We start from the raw sequence: 17,207 nt of genomic DNA, 5'->3' as shown, positions 1-17,207 counted from the left end.
CTTAATCTCTGGGTGATTTAAGGTGTCCAAGCAATTCCAAAGACCATGGAAGTGCATAGATGTTTTTCAATTCCTTGTAGGCGTTACAGTGCCTTTTAGCCATGTCTGCACACCGAAGTTGTGTGATACCAACTTTCTTGATACCAAAGAAAGGGTCCTGTGTGAAAACAGTATGGACAGGAACATTTCATTCAGAGATGGTTGGACACAACAAAATTGCTGAAGCTCTTCAACAGCTTTGTAAGAAACTGCGATGTGTTTTAATGGTATTCCAAAATATGAAACAAGAAGTAAATCTTTGCTATGTTACGTGTTCATGGCAGAGGTGTGTAGGGCACAAGTATCATGCAGGTGCTTAGGTCAACTCTGCAGCATGCACTGAGCTCCAGGCTGCTACATTCATGCTGTTAGCAATGTGTGATTAGGCAGTTTAAAACTAGCCTGGGAATGTCTGCATTCTCCTGTTGTCATACCAGTCCACATATAGACATACTGTTAAATGATGACATGCATTTCATTAAATTTCTTTAAATTTAATCACATCAAATGCACTGATGCATAGCGGTCAAAATTGGTGCAAGTTACTTGCTGGGAAGATGAAAGGAAACACCAGTTCAGTGAGAGTGGGCATGAGCTGGAGAATAACACAGCTTCTACTCGCACAGCCACATAATCCAATAACTCCTTGGATTATTGTTTTATGACTTTACATCTTGTTAAATCCTCTCTTATCACAGAAGCACTCAAAACATCACTTTAGTTGATGATCTGAGAAGTCCTAAAAGAGACTGTTAGTTATTGTAAGGTGATTAATTTGCATCCACTGATGTATGACTTTGGAATTTGTCCCTTTGCCTTCTCTGATTGTAATAATGAAAACATACTCTTCTTAATTTGTTTCACATAGCACAACTTTTCTCCGTAAAACCTGATGTAATCCTTGACTGCTGATCTTTAGAATCCTACAATAATCCCTTCATGATAATATTATCTCTTGAACTGACCATTCAAAGGCCTTAGGAACTACAGACTGCTCCTAATTAACTTCTCTGAGACACTGTTTATTCCATTTGTCTTTTTTCTTTCTTATTTTTCAGTGTCACTGTGGCATCTGTTTGTTCCCATCCTCTCTTTCCCCCCCCTGCTAATTATAGACAGGGGAAATAAAAATCTAACCTTGCTGGAAATTCATTAATATTAAAATATTCCCCAGATAAGCCTGTAAATCTCTAAGCTGCATAGTTTGTCAGTACCTTACTCAAGAATTCACCTTTGGAGTGAATGCAGATCTGCAGTACAAATTAGTAATCACTTCTTGCATATTTCAATTTTCTTCTCAACTTAGAAACCTGAACAAAATTTCTGTTTTCATGCTAAGAATTGGCAGGGATGAACTGTTCCAATCTTAAGGCAAAATGAACAAATAACTTTTAAGAAATTATAATGTGAATATGTCCTTTTAACAAGAACTCAAAGTTATTTGACTTCTCAAAGTTATTAGTAGTCAATGTCTCAATGTCCAGATGGACATTTAATATCTTCATCAATGACATGGACAGTGGGATCGAGTGCACCCTCAGCAAGTTTGCAGATGACACCAAGCTGAGTGGTGCGGTCGACACGCCAGAGGGACGGGATACCATCCAGAGGGACACGGACAAGCTCGAGAAGTGGGCCTGTGTGAACCTCATGAGGTTCAACAAGGCCAAGTGCAAGGTCCTGCACCTGGGTTGGGACAACCCCCGGTCTCAATCCAGGCTGGGGGATGAAGGGATTGAGAGCAGCCTTGCTGAGAAGGGCTTGGGGGTACTGGTGGATGAAAAGCTGGACACGAGCCAGCAACGTGCGCTCGCAGCCCAGAAGGCCAATCGTATCCTGGGCTGCATCAAAAGCAGCGTGGCCAGCAGGTCGAGGGAGGTGATTCTGCCCCTCTCCTCTGCTCTGGTGAGACCCCACCTGGAGTACTGCGTCCAGCTCTGGAGCCCTCAGCACAAGAAAGACACGGACCTGTTGGAGCATGTCCAGAGGAGGACCACGAAAATGATCAGGGGGATGGAACACCTCTCCTGTGAAGAAAGGCTGAGAGAGTTGGGGTTGTTCAGCCTGGAGAAGAGAAGGCTTCGGGGAGACCTTTTTGCAGCCTATCAGTACTTCAAGGGGGCTTATAAGAAAGATGGCGGCAAACTTTTTAGCAGGGCCTGTTGCGACAGGACAAGGGGGAATGGCTTTAAATTAAAGGGGGGTAGATATAGACTAGATAGAAGGAAGACATTTTTTACCCTGAGGGTGGTGAAACACTGGCACAGGTTGCCCAGAGAGGTGGTGGATGCCCCATCCCTGGAAACATTCAAGGTCAGGCTGGACGGGGCTCTGAGCAACCTGATCTAGTTGAAGATGTCCCTGCCCACGGCAGGGGGGTTGGACTAAATGACCTTTAAAGGTCCGTTCCAACCTAAACTATTCCATGATTCTATGATTTGCTACTGTTACTATAATCATTATTAAATATACATGTAACTATACAAATACAGTGGGTACAGAGGTCGGTGTTCTAAAAACTGAGAATTAGACAGCAGTATCCTCACTCATGGAACTTTTCAAGATGATTTCTTTGGGACTTTTTGAGTAATATGAGATGGATATTTGACCCTTTGCTGTAGGTCTGTCTGCTTTTCTTCTGATTAAAAAATACAAATTTAATAAGGAAAAAAAAAAACCCCAACTGAAATTACATTCTGAATTATTTAGAATAGATGAAAGCTGCTTAGAAATTTCCAGCTTGGAGATAATGCATCATGATCGATAAATGAATACTATCCTTCCTAAACCCAAATATATTTGGCATACATTATTAAAAAGGTATAAAATTGTCTGATTTCATTATTAATGCAAGGTTATGCTATAGCTTATGTGTATAGCTAAGGAGGTCATACAGTACAAAGCATTTGGATTCATAGTTTTTATTTTTTAATTATTTTAAAGGTTTGTAGAAGACCAGATTTCAATCTTCACCTTCCCTTCAATCTTTCTGTCTTGTGAAGTCCTTCTTGTTCTTTGGAGAGAAATGTGGGATTGGAGGGGTACTAAACAGTTCTTAAATTTAAGAGTGCTTGGGGAGTATGCTTTCATAAAGATCATCTCTAAAAAACACTACTTCCGTTACAAAGGAAAAGGAGAATAGGCAGATGAAAAATGTGTTGACACTGCACTTGCATTGTTCATGTCTCAGTGCATTCATATCAATACACTACATTTTTTAAATTTACAAGCTTTTTTTTAGCAGCTCTGTTTTAACATCTTTTGGATGCTTGGTTGGTTGGGTCAAGCACCTTTTAGCACTTTCTGTATGACGTTTTCCTCCCTAAAACACTCTATTCTTTCCCTTCTATATCTACCCTCATCTTTTCTTACTGATTGTAAATGTCAGTATGTCTTGCTGATAGTTTGCTCCTGACTCTGGAGCAAAATTTTAATGCTTGTTATGGCACAACCGTGTTATTTCATTGAATTTGCTCCTGTCATCAGCTAATTCACTTTAAAGCTATCTTTACAGTAATATGAAATATCTGTAGGTATTTCTAAAGTTTTAGATATATTTTCAACTAATTTGTCTTGTAGTAAGTCCATAGACTCAACTGTAATGGGAATCCCACTGTGCCAGCGTTTCTTGACATAACTCTTCCCAGACAGACAGCGCCTGCCCTGAAGACATTGCCTTGCAAGTACAAATAAGAAAGTCACGGCATGCTGAACTTACACAGAGAATCATAGTTCATTATTTTCAAAAAAGATCACAGGTCGTATGACCGTAGATGCAGCTGGAACTCTGACTTGGGCTCTGTGCATCATTTAAGGGTTTCCATCTTTGCAGGCTACTGTTACTTTACAGGTTCTATCTTGTGTTTTTGCTTGATTTTTACTTTCTCTGCCAAACTGTTGGAAGTCCACATGTTTACTGCCCTGAAATATGTGTGTTTTCCTTAGTCGAACTTTTTGGAAGAATACTGTGGAATGAGAGTGGAGGAATTCTGTACACCTTTGTAATTGAAAATTACTCTTTTAGGGAGAAGACATATAGTTGTTCTGTATTTCCTACTGTTCAAAAATAGTAAGTAGTTTACTTAATTTTTTTTTCACCAACTTTTTCTAAATTGCACTGTAATCGGCAGTAATGTATCTCTTACTGCCAGCTAGATTAGAGTTGTCCTATGGAGTTCAAATCCATGTTTAGAGAATAGAGAGACCCTCTTCTAATGTAGACAGTACAGTTTACCCTCTTCTCATAAACTCCAAAGCAGTGAATTTACTTAAATCTTTCTACTATGGAAATACTCACTGTTGCATGTCATTCCAGCAGAGACTGTCTTGAGATTCCAGTGCTTTATAATCAGGCAAGAAATACCAAGAACTGTTTTCCTTACAATTAACATGATGCTTTTATAAACTTTTCTTTTTAACTTTCATGTCAACTTTTGTGTTTTGAAGCTGTGCCTCTTGGGCAATTTGACTCCCACATTTTCTTTTTTTTTTTCTTTTTTTTCTGCAGAGCATAAATCTTGTGAGCCTCTCTGAAAAATCCAATTTCCAGGTCTCTCTTAGTGATAGTTGACAGACTTGTAAATCTTATCCAGGATTGTTCACACATAAACTTAAAAAGCAGGCCAAATGGAAACTTTTAAAGCTTCACACTTTACTATGAAATGAATAGGTACAGTGAAGCCTTTTGCAGATTTAAGTGTTTTCACTTCCTATATAATCTGTGAATTACCCTGAATCATTAAAAATGACTATATCTGTGCTAAAATTTTCAAAGATATTAAAAAAAATGTGAACTGAGGTAGAAACATATCTTGTAATACTGTTATTTTTTATTAGTGTATGCAAACTGATGCTTACTGTGTTAAAAAAAAGATTATCAAAAGAAAACAAGAACCATTTATATGTCTGTATATGTATATACATATACAGCATTTTAGGAGAGATGGAGAACATATAAAAAGTGGCATCTCCACCATTAGTTTGCTTCATCGCTTGTCAGCCCCAGCAGTAGTCTCTGTTCCTGTGTTAGGTACCCAGGCCACTTTGAGTATCTTCTCTTTTATAGGCTTCTTGTATCTCTCTTATTTGCTTAGAAAGGTGAGGTGAGGTCAGAATCACCTCTTTACAGTAAAAAGGTAAAAGTCAGTTTATTGAAAGTTAGTCAAAATGTTGCAATTCAGTTAAGTATAATAGGAAGATTATATATTACTATTTTTTTATTCTATTTAACTATGCAGATTTAAAAACAATTATTTATCATAGCACAATGACTAGATTTTTCTTAATGCTTTAGGTAGCATCTATGTGCTTTTACAGGGATAGTATTATTATAGAAATACCAACACTAGCAGAAATAAAGAAAAGATGCATCCTTCTTTCCATTATCAGCTAGCTCCTTTAAAGTACTTTCAGCTGTTCCATCTTCTCTGTAGTCACTGCCATCATCTAAGTCAAACATAAATACAAAAGAAAGAATAAGCAGCATTTACTTATCTTTTTCACCTAATTTATTTTGTGTTTCTTTTTTACAGTTGTGCATCCTACTTCTTATTATGTATGTATTATTGAAACTGTGGAGCCATCGCTAAGCATGCGGATGAAACCAAATTTCAAATGTGATGGGTAAAATTGATAAAGTGTTCTTACCAGAGATAATCAGTTCCAAGGTCTTTAGCTGTTGCAAGGCCACAACCCTTGCCGGAAATAGAATGCAGCAATAAATTGAAAGAAACCAGTGATTCAACCTTAAAATTCCAGAAAACCTGAGAAGAAATACACTTCAAGCTTGCAACAGTAGTATGTGCACATAAGTTCCTTTTTTTCATTAAAGTTTAAGAAGATTTGGAGCAGATCTTGTATAAAATATATCCCATTCAGAATGCAGCCACTGTAATCCTTATCTCTGTCAAAAATCCTCCCAATCCTATCATCTATTAATCTACTATGTAAACCATAGAATAAGATTGCCATGGTCTGTATTCTTCTATCTTTGCCTACTATTGGCCAGTCAGCAAGAGGACATTAGGGTGATGGACCCTTGTACAACTCTTCAAAAGTTACTCAAACCAGGAAGAGAGTGCAGTAGAAGATCTAGTTCTGGGTTGCTTGTTCATATGAGATGCTTTTCAAAAATAAAATAAAATAAGCTGGAGGTTCAGTCCCTGAAAAGCTGTCTGTCTCTGGTAATCCATTTCGCTACATGCCTATCTCTATGTATAGTCCCATACATTTTTAGTATGAGAATACTGTTGGAAATGTATTCTAGGAGCCTAAATAAAATGGGAGAAAAATGTCTATACAGGACTAAGATCAACCTTTGTGTAAGGACACCTTTTAATTTCTGTGAATGCTGTTCTTTTCTGCTCTTGTCCTTCACTTCTTGGGATGCATAGGTTTAATTGGTTGCTTTTAAAAATTCCTACTGGCATCAAGGTCTCATAAATGTTGGCAAAAAATCCCAATTAGGTTCCATTGTTGTAAGATTGAGAGATTAAGTCTGGCATAGCTGTCCGCATAGCTAAAACTCCCCCAAATTCTGTGTGAATTGATAGCTCTGACCTGCACCTGCTTGATTTCTGCAATGACTTTATGTGGTAATCAGAATTGCATATAATTTTCCAGATAAGCTTTCAGTAGCATCTTTCCCATTGCCAGGGTGCCTTTCCGTGATTTATGCTACATTCTCTTCTTTGCCCAGTGTACTGCTTCTTACTACTGGACAGATGGTTTTATTATTTGCAGTCACCACAAGCTCTCCATATGATTTCTGTATTCAGCAATGATTTCCATGTTTATTTTTGGTACCCAGATTATTGCCTTGCTTTTGCCAGCACTGGGCTGTCTGTATTCACCCATAAACCAAAATTACTCAATCACTGTGTATCTGATGGTTCTGTGGTATTTTACTATTTTTGTGTTATCGTTAAAAGTAGCATCGTGGTTTAACCTCAGTTGGCAACTGAGCACCACGCAGCCGCTCGCTCACTCCCTTCACCCGGATGGGGGAGAGAATTGGAAGAGCACAAGTGAGAAAAACTCGTGGGTTGAGATAAAGACAGTTTAATAAGTGAAATAAAATGATAATAATAATAATAATATGATAATAATAATAATACACAAAGCAAGTGATGCACAGTGCAATTGCTCACCACCCACCGACCGATGCCCAGCCAGTCCCCGAGCAGCGGCCCCCCCGGCCAGCTTTCCCCAGTTTATGTACTGAGCATGACGTCACATGGCATGGAATGTCCCTTTGGCCAGTTTGGCTGTGCCCCCTCCCAGCTTCTTGTGCACCTCCAGCCTTCTCAGTCGGTAGAGCATGGGAAACTAAAAAGTCCTTGGCTAGTGTAAGCATTACCTAGCAACAACTAAAACATCGGTGTGTTATCAACTTTGTTCTCATCCTAAATCCAAAACACTGTAGCAGCTACTAGAAAAGAAATTAACTCGATCCCTGCCGAAACCAGGACAATATCCACCCCTTATTCTATACCATCTGCGTCATGCTCAAGTCTCATATTTTCCAGTACATTTTCATTAATCACCACCCCCTTTTTTTTTAATATATATATATACACACACACACACACACAGAGCTATCATTCCCTTAGTCTGTGGGCCATCCCTCTAAAACGTTCAGTGAGTTCATTTAGTCCATGACTTCGGGCTCCATCTGTCATAATAATCTTTCAGGGCAGGAAAAATGGAGATGGTATGTGGTGTTGGATTGTTTCATGTTGAAGTCCGTTCTGGTACCATCATCACTGTGCTTTGCTTGGTTTCACTGAAGTTATTCTTCATTAGTCTGGGTGATTCTTATTGTAATAACATTAGTATGGCATATAATATTAGTAGTATGACTAGTATATCTGTGTATTATTAGTATAACTATTATGACTATAATTAGTACTTAACATCACATAATTCAGATCATTGGCTATTCTCACCCAAAATCAAATCCCCTTGAGGTACACATTGGACTTCCCCATCCTTCCGCATTATCCACCAAGTGCACCCGGGTCCTTGAGCAAAAGCAATCCCACGGATGGGTTTGCTTCTGCCCGAGGCAGGAATAACCCAGACTGTCTTCCCCAGCATATTTTTTATGTGCACTACAGGGACTTTATTCCCATCTACAGTACGTAAAAGTTCTGACTGGGCAGGGCCAGCTCGATTGGCAGATCCCCGAGTGTTGACTAACCAGGTGGCCTTTGCTAAATGCGTATCCCAATGTTTGAATGTCCCGACACCCATTGCTCTCAGTGTAGTCTTTAACAGTCCATTGTATCGTTCAATTTTCCCGGAGGCTGGTGCATGATAGGGGATGTGATACACCCACTCAATGCCGTGCTCTTTGGCCCAGGTGTCTATGAGGTTGTTTCGGAAATGAGTCCCGTTGTCTGACTCAATTCTTTCTGGGGTGCCATGTCGCCATAGGACTTGCTTCTCAAGGCCCAGGATAGTGTTCCGGGCGGTGGCATGGGGCACGGGATATGTTTCCAGCCATCCGGTGGTTGCCTCCACCATTGTAAGCACGTGGCGCTTGCCTTGGCGGGTTTGTGGGAGTGTGATATAATCGATCTGCCAGGCCTCCCCATATTTATATTTCAGCCATCGTCCTCCATACCAGAGAGGCTTTAACCGCTTGGCTTGCTTGATTGCAGCGCATGTTTCGCATTCATGGATAACCTGCGCAATAGTGTCCATGGTCAAGTCCACCCCTCGATCACGACCCCATCTGTATGTTGCATCTCTTCCTTGGTGACCTGAGGTGTCATGGGCCCACTGAGCTATAAATAATTCACCCTTGTGTTGCCAGTCCAGATCCACCTGAGCCACTTCAATCTTAGCAGCCTGATCCACCTGCTGGTTGTTTTGATGTTCTTCAGTGGCCCGACTCTTGGGTACGTGAGCATCTACGTGACGGACTTTCACAACCAGGTTCTCCACCCGGGCAGCAATATCTTCCCACAATGCGGCAGCCCAGATGGGTTTGCCTCTGCGCTGCCAGTTGCTCTGCTTCCATTGCTGCAACCACCCCCACAGGGCATTTGCCACCATCCATGAGTCAGTACAGAGATAGAGCACTGGCCACTTTTCTCGGTCAGCAATGTCTAAAGCCAGCTGGATGGCCTTTACTTCTGCAAATTGGCTCGATTCACCTTCTCCTTCAGCAGTTTCTACAACTTGTCGCATAGGACTCCATACAGCAGCTTTCCACCTCCGATGTTTTCCCACAAGACGACAGGACCCATCAGTGAACAGGGCATATTGCTTCTCATTTTCTGGTAGTTCATTATACATTGGGGCCTCTTCAGCACGCGTCACCTCCTCCTCTGGCAATATTCCAAAATCTTTGCCCTCTGGCCAATCCATGATCACTTCCAGGATTCCTGGGCGACTGGGGTTTCCTATTCGAGCCCGTTGTGTGATCAGTGCGACCCACTTACTCCATGTAGCATCAGTTGCATGATGTGTACAGGGGACCCTCCCTCTGAACATCCAGCCTAGCACCGGCAGTCGGGGTGCCAGGAGGAGCTGTGCTTCAGTGCCAATCACTTCTGAAGCAGCTCGAACCCCTTCATATGCTGCTAATATCTCTTTTTCAGTTGGAGTATAGCGGGCCTCGGATCCTCTGTATCCCCGACTCCAAAACCCTAGGGGTCGACCTCGAGTCTCCCCTGGTGCTTTCTGCCAGAGGCTCCAGGTAGGGCCGTTCTCCCCGGCTGCGGTATAGAGCACATTTTTTACCTCTTGCCCTGCCCGGACTGGCCCCAGGGCTACTGCATGAACTATCTCCCGTTTAATTTGTTCAAAAGCTTTTCGTTGCTCAGGGCCCCATTTGAAATCGTTCTTCTTTCGGGTCACTTGATAGAGAGGGTTTACAATCAGACTGTAATTTGGAATGTGCATTCTCCAAAAACCCACGACGCCCAAGAAAGCTTGTGTTTCCTTTTTGCTAGTTGGTGGAGACATGGCTGTTATTTTGTTGATCACATCCATTGGGATCTGACGACGTCCATCTTGCCATTTTATTCCTAAAAACTGGATCTCCTGTGCAGGTCCCTTGACCTTACTTTGGTTTATGGCAAAACCAGCCTTCAGCAGGATTTGGGCTATTTCCTTCCCTTTCTCAAAAACTTCTCCTGCTGTGTTGCCCCACACGATGATGTCATCAATGTATTGCAGGTGTTCTGGAGCTCCACCCTGCTCCAGTGCAGTCTGGATCAGTCCATGGCAAATGGTGGGGCTGTGTTTCCACCCCTGGGGCAGTCGGTTCCAGGTGTACTGAACGCCCCTCCAAGTGAAAGCAAATTGTGGCCTGCACTCTGCTGCCAAAGGGATTGAGAAAAACGCATTAGCAATATCAACTGTGGCATACCACTTGGCTGCCTTTGACTCCAGTTCGTATTGAAGTTCTAGCATGTCTGGCACAGCAGCACTCAGCGGTGGCGTGACTTCATTTAGGCCGCGATAGTCTACTGTTAGTCTCCACTCTCCATTAGACTTCCGCACTGGCCATATGGGACTGTTAAAGGGTGAACGAGTCTTGCTGATCACTCCTTGGCTCTCCAATCGATGAATCAGCTCATGAATGGGAATCAAGGAGTCTCAGTTGGTGCGATATTGCCGCCGGTGCACCGTGGTGGTAGCGACTGGCACCTGTTGGTCTTCAACCTTCAGCAACCCCACAACAGAGGGGTCCTCCGAGAGACCAGGCAAGGTGGACAGCTGTTTAATTTCCTCCGTCTCCAAGGCAGCTATACTAAAAGCCCACCGGTACCCTTTTGGGTCCTTGAAATACCCTCTCCTGAGGTAGTCTATGCCAAGGATGCACGGAGCATCTGGGCCAGTCACAATGGGGTGCTTCTGCCACCCATTCCCAGTTAGACTCACTTCTGCTTCCAATACACTTAGCTGTTGGGATCCCCCCGTCACCCCAGAAATACAGATGGGTTCTGCCCCTATATATCTTGATGGCATTAGGGTACACTGTGCACCGGTGTCTACCAGAGCCTTATACTTCTGTGGGTCTGATGTGCCAGGCCACCGAATCCACACAGTCCAGTAAACCCGGTTGTCCCTTTCCTCCCCCTGGCTGGAGGCAGGGCCCCTCTAATCCTCATCACAGTACTCGTTTCTCACTTCTTGTACATACGAGTCAGAAGTTTCTTCATTAACATCAGGAGTAAGATCAGTCCTTCTACTCTCTCTGGGGAACTGCCCGCTGGAAACTGGAGCAGCAATTTTCCTGGAAGAACCTCTTTCCGTGATTGTTTTCCCTTGCAATTCACGTACCCGTGCCCCTAGGGCTGCAGTAGGTTTCCCATCCCACTTCCTCATGTCCTCTCCGTGGTCACGCAGATAAAACCATAGGGTGCCCCGTGGTGTGTACCCTTTATATTCTCTCTCTCGAGCAAAAGACCACTGACTCCTAATAGCCGAGATATTGGTCCATGCAGGTGGGGAGTAGGACCTAGCCTCTTTGAATTGCTGGAACTCCCGGGACAGTTTCTCCACAGCCGAGAAGAGGGAGGAAGAGAGACTTTCCTCATATTGCCGGAGTTGACCAGCCAATTCATCCACTGTTTGTTCCCCTCCATCTTTCCAGGTCATCACTGCCAATGAATTGGCGTATGATGATGGTGAGCTCCTTATAAACTTCCGCCACATGGGTCGTGTGCACTTGACTTCATCTGGATCTTTGGAGAGTTGTTCATTGTTCAGGTCATCATAAATCACCTCCAGCACAGCTAATTCTCTCAGAAACTGGATACCCTTCTCCATGGTGGCCCACTTGCTTGGGCGACATATGACATCTTCCTTAAAGGGATACCTTTCCTTCACGCTTGACAAGAGTCGCCTCCAAAGGCTGAGGACTCGTGTCCCTTTTCCAATTGCTTTGTCAATGCCCCCTTCCCTAGAAAGGGATCCCAGCTGCTTGGCTTCCCTACCCTCTAATTCCAGGCTACTGGCCCCATTATCCCAGCATCGGAGCAGCCAGGTGACAATATGCTCACCTGGACGGCGGCTGAAATCTTTTCGTATATCTCGCAGCTCACTCAGGGATAGAGATCGGGTGGTCACTGCCTCATTTATGAGTTCTTCCTCTTCTTCCTCCCTGATCCACGGCTGTCTCTCCTCCTCCCATTCTCATGATGGCCCTTCTCCAGGGTAGTCGTACAGTTCTTCCTCCGCTTCCCTTTTAGAAGAAGCTTCTTCCTCTCTTACTAAACGAGCTGACTTTTGCTTCCAAGATTTCTTCTTGTGTACAGGGGCGACTGATACCGGCACAGGCTGGTTCTTTGGTTCAGCCACAGGGTTTTACTGTCAGAGCCAGAGACCTTCTCTTCCCTTTGAGGGTACTGAATGGTGTTGAACAGGGCTCGGTAGGCATGGGCCAGGCCCCAGCACGTTGCAATGATCTGCATCTCTCTGGAGTTGCCAGGGTGACAGCATACTTTTTCCAAATATTCTACTAACTCTTCAGGATTCCGCACTTGCTCAGGGGTGAAGTTCCAAAACACCGGGGGTGCCCATTGGCCTAGGTACTTGCCCATCTTGTCCCACACACCCTGCCACTCATAACTATTCGGCTTTGGGGCAGATCTCTGGATGATATTCTTAAATTGCTTATCGACTTTAGACAAAACCGAAACAATATTCCCAAGAAGTACCAATAGAAGTATCTTAACTACCCAAGGCTGTTCAAAATACTGAAAAGTTACTGTAATGAAGGAGGAAACATCATAGAAGAAGGTAGTGACCCTGCCATTCTGTATTTCCTCCGTAAAAAAACTCTCAGAAAAGTCACTGTAATTGCTAGTTGTCTCCATGAAATGGTATCCGTGGTACAGTAACGGCTTCATTGCGAAATTTACATACCACGCTAACGTCAAGGTCAACGTTCTAAAAACAAACCTCACAAGCGAGACATCACTACTCACTGCAGACCACAGCAAACTGCAAAACCCAACACCAATCTTTAACATGTACAGCAGGAAAAAGAGCGCGATGCAGATTATACAAATCAATATTGAGAACAGAGAAACCAACATTGTGACCCACAACTACTAACAGATATAAGTTCCTTAATACACTCCAGTTAATCTGTTATTATCTCAAACCCTTCATGACCCGCATTGGGCGCCAAAAAGGACTGTCGTGGTTTAACCTCAGTCGGCAACTGAGCACCACGCAGCCGCTCGCTCACTCCCCCCATCCCCTGGTGGGATGGGGGAGAGAATTGGAAGAGCACAAGTGAGAAAAACTCGTGGGTTGAGATAAAAACAGTTTAATAATTGAAATAAAATGATAATAATAATAATAATAATAATAATAATAATAATAATAATACACAAAGCAAGTGATGCACAGTACAATTGCTCACCACCCACCGACCGATGCCCAGCCAGTCCCCGAGCAGTGGCCCCCCCGGCCAGCTTTCCCCAGTTTATGTACTGAGCATGACATCACATAGAATCATAGAATCATAGAATCATTGAGGTTGGAAAAGACCTCTAAGATCATCGAGTCCAACCGTCAACCCAACACCACCTGCCCACTAAACCATGTCCCTAAGCGCCTCATCTACACGTCTTTTAAATACCTCCAGGGATGGGGACTCCACCACTTCCCTGGGCAGCCATGGAATGTCCCTTTGGCCAGTTTGGCTGTGCCCCCTCCCAGCTTCTTGTGCACCTCCAGCCTTCTCAGTCGGTAGAGCATGGGAAACTAAAAAGTCCTTGGCTAATGCAAGCATTACCTAGCAACAACTAAAACATCGGTGCGTTATCAACTTTGTTCTCATCCTAAATCCAAAACACAGCACTGTACCAGCTACTAGGAAGGAAATTAACTCTATCCCTGCTGAAACCAGGACAAGTAGTTATTCTGGAAACTGAACATTTCTCTGTCTCATTTGTATACCAGATAATTCCAACGTGCTGACCCAGCAGCTTTCCTTTAGATGATTATTTTCTCTAACATTTCGCTGTTTGCCGGTACCCCCACCTTTGCCTAAATACATTAATACTTTAATTTTTCCACAGAAATTAATATTTTTCTGCTTTATACTTGCATGGCATATACAGCTTTTTTAAAAGTACAAATAGGACTCATTTCATGGCCTACCACCTTTTTTTCCTTTTGAATAATAAACTAGTTAGATGGACTAGAGAAAATATTTTTTTTTCCCCAGCAATAAATCTATGCCATTCATCAAGTGATGTGGTTCTATATTTGCGTTCACACAAACATTTTCTTTTTTAATAATTTCTCTCTTAACATTTGGGGTTCTTCTGTAGCACAAAATCCAGTTAGAGCACTGTCATCACTTGAAACAGATAATGTGATTTAATCTATTAGCGTAGATGGGTACCATGTTATAACACTGCCCCTGAGTCAAGTTACATTTGAGACATAAAAATAGGGATGATTAGGTAACATGGTTAAAATGCGATTTAGTTATACTTCAGTTGCAAAACATTTTTAGCCTGGGCAAAATACGATCTTTCTGGTGCTCAGGTAGAGTGTTTATTTTTGCAGCAATGCTGACCCATGTACTGAGGCTAGGATAGCAGCTCCCCTACAGTTGCTGTGATTTATCAGATAAACATATCTATAAACTGCTTGTTTGCTCCTGCAAATGCTCTGAAAATTATCTTTTAGCAGCCTTTATGAGTCCTCATATCCTCAAAAATAAATTTAATCTAGATCTGATTAACACTATTGCGTCCTTCCATCTACTGTTGTCTTCTGCATGGAGTGGAAATGACTTCCACTTGAAGAATAGGTATCCACCACTTTTCTTCTAGAAGAGGCCTCTGTAAATCAATCTCTTTCAATAGAAAGGCCACAGGTTGCTTTATACGTAATCTAGAAACTACTAGTAATTGAGAAAGATATAGGATCAACATGCAAGTGCACTATCACTAGAAATGATCAAAAAAATGAAGTAGATCTCCTATTTTATTTCGCTATTTTATATTTTTAATTTTGATGCTAAGAACCTCCATTTCCTCATTCTGTCAGACTGCAAAGTCTTTATTTAATGAATATTTGCAATGACTTGAATAAATTGCTGCTCAGAGTACTCCCTCAAAATTACTGTTCTTCATCAATAGGAAAATACGGTCTCACTAAATACCGATACATGTTTCTTGAACCAAGATCATGAAGCACTTGCAGTCACCTTGGAATTGATTTGATAAATACACTGTTCCAATTAGTAACGCTGATACATCTTTTAAAAAACTGAAAGAACTCTCTAGTCCATGTAAATTACAGGAGATCAATGTCTTTTCCTGAGAAATTCAGCAGTCCTTTCTGGAGCGTTAGCAATGATCAGCAGTAATGGGAGTGCTGGAAAATGGGAAGGAAAGACAAAAAGACAATGTAGGGATTGGGGAAGGGAAGAGTAGTGTGAACTCTTAGGATTTAGTTGCCTCTTTGGATTTTGTGTGCTGTGCGATGCTTGTAGAAAAACCTTTTTTCAGCATCAGAAATAAAGCACTGAGACTTTGCTCTTGCTTCAGGACTGTGAGGCTGGCATTTCTGTCCCACTCTGACCGTGCTTGGTGTGATTCATTAGCAATAGGTGATGGAACAAGTGAGCAGAAATACAAGGTGTGTTGTATGGTGACACCAGGCCTCTGTGTTTTAGCTTTTTTTCTATGATACGCTCACAGTCACTAGTCGTGCTGTCTCCAAGCTTGAGTTGTGGCATAGGCTTCTGAACAGGTGTTGATTTAGCAGCATAGAGAGACATGTATCAGCTGATGACTTTATGCTGCGGCTTGAGGTACATCTTAGCTGCCTTTTTTTTCCTTTGGTTTCCTGTGTGGGGTGGATATTCTGTAAAATATTTCTGGCCTGCTCTATCTCTAGCTCTAGAATATTGTTCTAGGTCTTTATTTTCAGTCGAGACATCCAGTTAACTTGTGTTCATCATTGGATGTGCCTGTCTTTTGATATCATGTTTTTGGCTTTTTATCTGAGCACCATGATTAGATTGCTTTTTGAATGAAATCCAAGTCTTCTGTGCTGTACTTGACAGTTTCCAATAAGCCTACATTTCTGATTCATGGATACCACAGCTATAAAATTTGGCACAGGATAATTTTCCATAGCAGTAAACAAAATGAACATCTCAAAGACTCTTATAGGCAAAGGTTGTTGCCCTTTGTGCTCTTTTTATTTCTTTTCTTTTTTCTATTTTAAAGGCATTTGCAGAACTCAGCTTCCCTGTTACATTGTGCTGCATCCCAGTTTCACTTAAGTACAGAAAATACTTTTCATTCATTCAACCATGAAGCTATTGCTGTTACAAATGGATTTTTCTGTAAACATCATCCCATGTAGTCAGGTCTGGATCACATCAAAACAATCTGCTTGAAAAGAGCTGTTGTAATGCTGCCTAACCTTCTGTTTCTCCTTTACCATCAGAAGCCCTGCTACCTATTAAATGCCTCAGTAAGAAGTCCTTCTAAATCCTCAAATCTTACGTATCTTTATATCCTTTTTATCAGTGCACATAGTTTGCAACTTCAGCTGCCTCTGATGCCCATTTTTATATAGCTGATCACCACTTCAGAGTAAAAGTATTTCACAGTAACATCCATGGTCTGTCCAAATTATCCATCCTCTCTGTTCATTTTGATGGCTGCTTACATTTTCAGCTTCCACCGGGAATATGCCATATTTCTCCTTGGAAACTTTCAGTAGCGTTTCACAACTCCTCTTCTGCCTGAACCACAAACCTCTTTTTGATTTATCAGCCTTTTTATTCCTTTGCTTCTTTCTCTCTTCTTTGTAACCTGTGTAACCAACTTCTCTTTTCAGAGGGACACTTTAATATCCAACTGGTATCCAATCTAGCAGTGTGTGGCTGTGGAAATGCCTTTTTTCTAATTGCAAAATCATAGAATCATAGGATAGTTTGGGTTGGAGGGGACCTTTAAAGGTCATCTAGTCCAACCCCCCTGCCGTGGGCAGGGACATCTTCAACTAGATCAGGTTGCTCAGAGCCCCGTCCAGCCTGACCTTGAATGTTTCCAGGGATGGGGCATCCACCACCTCTCTGGGCAACCTGTGCCAGTGTTTCATCACCCTCAGGGTAAAAAATGTCTTCCTTCTATCTAGTCTAAATCTACCCCCCTTTAGTTTAA

The sequence above is a fragment of the Aptenodytes patagonicus genome, chromosome 6, assembly GCF_965638725.1.
Source record: "Aptenodytes patagonicus chromosome 6, bAptPat1.pri.cur, whole genome shotgun sequence".
Lineage (NCBI taxonomy): Eukaryota > Metazoa > Chordata > Aves > Sphenisciformes > Spheniscidae > Aptenodytes > Aptenodytes patagonicus.
The sequence above is the reverse complement of the archived record's forward strand: the minus strand, read 5'-3'. Positions refer to the sequence as shown.